Consider the following 5882-nt stretch of genomic DNA (forward strand, 5'->3'; position numbering starts at 1 on the left):
GAGGAAACTGCACCTTCCACAGGAGCACTGCTCCAGCTGAACCACATCTGCCACTGCAGGAGGATGCAGCCACCATTGAATGGGACTGTGCCAACACCCTGACTGACTGACGGGTGTCAGCTTGGATTCTGACTCTGGCAGGGTTTGGGATTGTTCTTTGTAATACTGCATTTCTATTTTAATTTTCCTAGTAAATAATTGTTATTCCTTATTCCCATATCTTTGCCTGAGAGCCCCTTAATTTCAAAATTCTAATAATAATTTGGAGGGAGGGGGTTTACATTCTTCATTTCCAAAAGAAGCTTCTGCCTTTATTGGCAGACACCTGTCCTTCAAACCAGGACATGGTGCCATTCCAGCACAGGCAATCTTTGTTAAACCTGCACATCTTTGCAGCCCTGCCCTCTCTCTTGTACCACCACACAGAAAGGGGAATGTCTTTTTCCTTTTGGAACACTCAAGAGGTTTCCTGCACTCATCCTCTGCTCAGATGCAATCAAAGTGAGGATGTCAAAGCCTTGAAGCCTTTTCCTTGTGAAATATAGAGCCTCAGAAAAAGAAAAAATTGCTTTTGCTAACTACTTGCTTTCTCCTGCTTTTTCACAAACAGATCCCTGGCCAAACCTCGAGGTGATCAATGTGGTCTTTCAAAACCATTCCTCAGTGGCAGACAGCTTGAATAAATGAAAGTTAAGGACTCAAGAACCCAAAGCAATTTAATTTTTTTTGTGCCAAATGAAACATAATCGCTTTTCTATATCTACTCTGCTAGATTTTGCAAGGCCCTTAAAAAAAGAAAAACTCAGGGAAATTAATGTGTTGAAAGCACTTATTTACCTTCATAGGAATTTTTATAGGAATTTTTACCTAACAGCTACATTAATTATCTTAAATTAGCCAGCACAATGTAGCCTATTGATGTCTCAAGCAACTGACTTTGCATTTTCAAATAATTTCAATATTTTCATAAATCTAACTCAAACTTAACATTTCTCATTAACAATTTCATGAAGTAGAGAGATTAATTTCTTATAAAATCAGACTGAGAAAATACAGTATTTTTTAAAGGAGAATTGCACCTTGCTAACTCTGAGGCACTATGAAAAACAGAGTATTTTGAGATTTTTCCAGAACTCTGATAATATTTCCCAAAAACAGGCATCAAGAAGAAGGTTCACAGCTGAAGTACAATGACCTTTTTGCTTGATGTTTATGGAATAAGGAAGAAAGAGGAAAAAAAAAAAAAAACAAACCAAAAATGAAAACTGTAGGTGTTTTTGAAAGTAGAAATTTAAGAAATATAACTAGTTTCACTTGTTGGCTCAGCCAAATACTTGGTTCATGACCTGTAAAAATCTTTAAATGTTTCTGAGTTTTAGTTCAGTTACATGAGCAGACACAATGATGAGAAGAGGGAAATGATCTCTGGTGATATTTTTAAATTAAATTTCTCGTCCCTATTTGTAGAAGAAGCCTTTTCTGCAGTCAGAGAGAGGAATATCTTGAATTTGTTCCACTGCATGGAGCCAGGGAAAACACTTGGGCTTGAAATAAGAGGCAGAGGAATAAATTTTTTCTTCAATCTGGGTGTCCTCAAAACCTTTTAATCTGAACAAACAGATCACAATTTCATGGGAGGTGTTTATTAGATTTATAGATGGGTAAGCTTTTAATGTCTTGGAAAAAAAAGGGGGAAATGAATCCTCCTCAAGGCCTTGACATGCTGAGTTTCATTCATATTAATTTCAATAATTTCATCATAAAAAGCTTAAGAAAATTCTGCCTGTATTAATGATGTATTAACCCATAAATGGAGCTCAGCCTGAAATGTGATTTAAACCAATGGAGCTGGTCCAGTGCAGGGCAACTGAAATTTAGGATAAGTACAATGATTTTAAAAACTTGCTTGGCAAACCTGATCTTTGTTGCAAAATACCAAGCTACAAATCAGAAAGCACATGGACACAACTTTGGAAAATGTAAAAGAACAGAAGGTTTGTTAGCTGCTGTCATTGCAAAAGGAAGAGCAAAAATGATTGGTATTTCTCTGAATCATACTTGTAATCAGTAGAAAATTTGTCTGGTGATCTGACCCTTTTATATTTACTTCTTTTAATTATTATTGTTTCTTTATTTTTTTTTTCCCCCAGTATGCTGGAAAACAGAATGAATGGAATTATTTATATTCTGCTCCCAGTTTTAATCCTTTACCTCAACCTGCACATATTGCTATTTTATTTTTCTATTGAGGCACCTCTCTAAGTGGAGCAAGCTAAGACCAAACTCTTGTAAAGGGCTGGATGGAGTCATTACAGAAATGACATTAATTTTGCAAGGAGAATTATAATTTGTTAGATGAAGTCACACAGCAGAAGCCCTGAAACGTGACCAAACTAAACCAGAAAAGCCTTCTGACACTTTCTCATAAATCTGATTTTAAAGGGTAGTTGGTGGCCCACATATTTAAATCTCACTAAATCAGATTTGTGTCCTGATGTTGACAGGCATGACATGATAGTTAATGTAGGGTTAATAGTCACCTTTTTTTTTAATTGTCATTTCTTCTAACTATTTCCTCCTCCACAAAGTCATATTTTTTTTTCTTTCCTTAAGTAATGAGTAAAATGAATATTCACCTGCCTGAAAGTGATTTTATGATGATAGCAGCTTTATTACCTAATGTTGGTAAAACACTTAGAGGCTCAAATCTGCCATGTATTATCATTATTGACAAGAGAAACAACTCTAGTGATGAATACCACCTTTTCTCCCTGAAAATGGGCTGTAATTTAGATTAATTGAAGCATTTTTTACATGTTAATCTGATTTCCTGTACCTATTGAGGACTGAAAATAAATGTTTTCATGTTTTACCATATTCATTGGTAAACTCTTTAGGATTGAGACTGCATTTTACATATTCATCTACAACCCAGCATTGTGAATCATGTCAGAGCCCCTTGGTGCTCAAATTGCAAATAACATTATCTGGAAATTATACATAATAAAAAAGTTTGCAGTAATTTCTTTATAGTGGCTTGACCCCCATAACTTCTCTAACTTAAATTAAAAATGTATTTATGAATAGTCACCACGGAGTGTCACCATGAGCTTTTTATACACTATAAATATACCATGATTAATCATCTCTATGCATTTGATACACTATAATTTATTTAGGATTAATGGACTCAGCTCATCAGTGAATGCTGAGCTCCTCCATATTTCAGGAATGTCTAATCCATTAGCTGCACTGAAGGTTATCTGTAAGAATAAATCAATATGGGCTGATGCTTGTCAAACATTGTGCTATTCAAATTGTTTGCACTCAATAATATCTGTAAAAAACCCTGTTGTTTAGTTTGCCACAATTTAAAGGAGACTTGAATTGCCTGGAGTTATCTACCAGGGGAATTATTTTCTTTGGCATACTGTCTCCAAAATTATAAACTATGTCTATCTTTAATTATAAACTATGCTGCATTCTTCATTGATCATTTGTAATATCATTTTTTTTGTTTACAGATATTAATGACTCTGGAAAAAAAACTAAAACAACAACAAAAACCCCAGTGAAGTCCACATTTATTTATTTATTTAGTTATTTGAAATTATATTTTAGAAGCACAGCAACTTTCAGGTTTAAATCTAGAGTGTGCATATCACATGGGATAAAAACGACACAAAACTTACATGCATAGTTAATGTATAAAAATACACAGAAGAGATGAAAGTTGGGTAATTTTCAGTGCATCAGGGAAAGTGTCCATATTTATATCAAATAATATAACAGATGCAGTCATTGAGTGATAGATATTCAATATATTATGTGCTCATTTGGTTTATTTGCTCTGTATCACACACATGAACATGTTAAATATCAAAACCTTGTCCCAAAGCACAGGGGAGCTAAAGAGAAGAAACAAGGAAGGGAAGTGGAAATGAGACACTCTACATTTATTCTATCAGTATTTTGGCATAAGCATGAGCACATTTTGCCAAGGTTTGGTGGCAGCATCTGAATATTTTATTTTGAATTAAAGACTACTTCAGCTTGGAAAAGAGTTCTTATGGAACCTTACTTTTAAAATAGGGACAGGTGTGTGAGAAATGGGGAGGGTTTGTGGAGATATGTAAGGTATGATGAGTTTTAGGGTTATTTCTTATTTGTGCCAGCTTATTCTGTAGCTGGCAGACACAAACTCTTTAGGACAGGTTTCTGTATCATTGTTCCCCACAATTCCTTGCTTAGCTTTTCCAGACTCTCATCCTGCATTTGGATCCAGCAAAAACAAATACTGATGAACTCCTGGGTATATCAGGAAGGGATTTTTTAGTCCAGCATTACAAAATCATGTCTGGAAAAAGGAAACATGGTGCAGTGACAGCTGCTAGTCAGCTTGTGCTCACTGACTGCTTCCACAGCATCTGCAGAGCAGCATTAGAGGGCCTTGGGTGGAAATTGAAAGCAGACACTGCTGTCTGTCCAATGCTGGCTGCAACTTTACACACAGCAATAATGACCCTGAAGCACAAAATTTATTTTATCACCTGTCTTTTACAGAATTTGGCCCAAATGCTTTGTAATTTAAATGCATAGACTTATGATCAGAATAGCTCCTAAACCAATGAAATGTTGGAAAAAACATAAATCCAGTGCAAACCCACTGTTGCACAGCTTTACAGAGGTATAAAAAGAGCCTCAGAAAGACCAAGATAATGTGAAAAAACATGGAGTCACTGGTCATGCCCAGATATTCCTAGCAGAGTCTCACAAAGGTAAGAAAAAACAGAAGCCCTCAGAGAATTTTTCCTTTGAGCTAAAAAAAATAATTAATTTTGAATAAGAAGGGGAATTAAACATTTCCCTTTGTGTATAAAAGATGTTCTTTATGCTCCCCTGACACTGGAGGAACAAAGATAACTTCTCACTCCCCATGGACTGCTCTCTGCAGAGCAGGAGGCTGAGCTGGCTGCTCAGGGCTGCTCCTTGATGGCACAGGCAGGAGAATGAAGAAAGGAATGAAGTGAACAAATCCTTGGCTCTTCCATCACTCCACACCAGACTCTGCACAGCTGAGCCATCAGTGTGGAGTTTGGGAGAGATTCTGACTGAGGATGACATAGATTTCCTGCTCAGTTCTATTGTGTGTGTTAAAAAAACCATTTATTAAATTCCCATAAAGGGAGTTTAGGGGACTTGCTCAGGTGTTGATCTTCCATTTATCAGGATGAAGCTAAGCCTTGGTGTAAAGTTCAAGTTGCCTTTTGGGTTCTCCCTACAGTCTTGGATGTGTTGAGATGTATCTTGCTTTGCAGGGACTGAATGTCAAGCCCTTGGGCAGCTAAATTTAAAGCCAATTTATCCTGCCACAAAGGGATGAGATGCTGAAAACCCCTCAGGTTTAGACTTGTGTTCTTCAGTTCTGGGTGCTTTTCTTTGATGCCAATGAAGTCACTGTTTCCTGCACTGCACTCATGCTTGGCCTTTGTTTTGCAGATCAAGGAAGGACCATGAGTGTCAAAAACACGAGGCTCTGTCTTCCAGAAGAGTATAAAAATACCCAGCCCATCCATCAGGCTGGGCACAGCACAACTGGGTTTGTCATGACAACAAAGTAATCTGAGAGCTCTCTGATAATGATTCTAATAAATGCCTTGGTGCATGAGAGGCTTATCAGCAAAATGACAAATTGATAAAAGAGAAGGTTACACAAGAATTCAAATAAAAAGCTTTCAGTCTGTGTCAAGTATTTCTTCTTGCCTGGTAACAGCTGAGTAGAGAGGAAATGAAAGAAATTCTCTTGGCTGCAGGATGCAAACCACACACAGAGGAAGGAACTGACACCATGTGCCAGGAGAGCAGCTGGGGCTCTCTGGGGA

Source organism: Oenanthe melanoleuca, chromosome 4 (genome assembly GCF_029582105.1).
Source record: "Oenanthe melanoleuca isolate GR-GAL-2019-014 chromosome 4, OMel1.0, whole genome shotgun sequence".
Lineage (NCBI taxonomy): Eukaryota > Metazoa > Chordata > Aves > Passeriformes > Muscicapidae > Oenanthe > Oenanthe melanoleuca.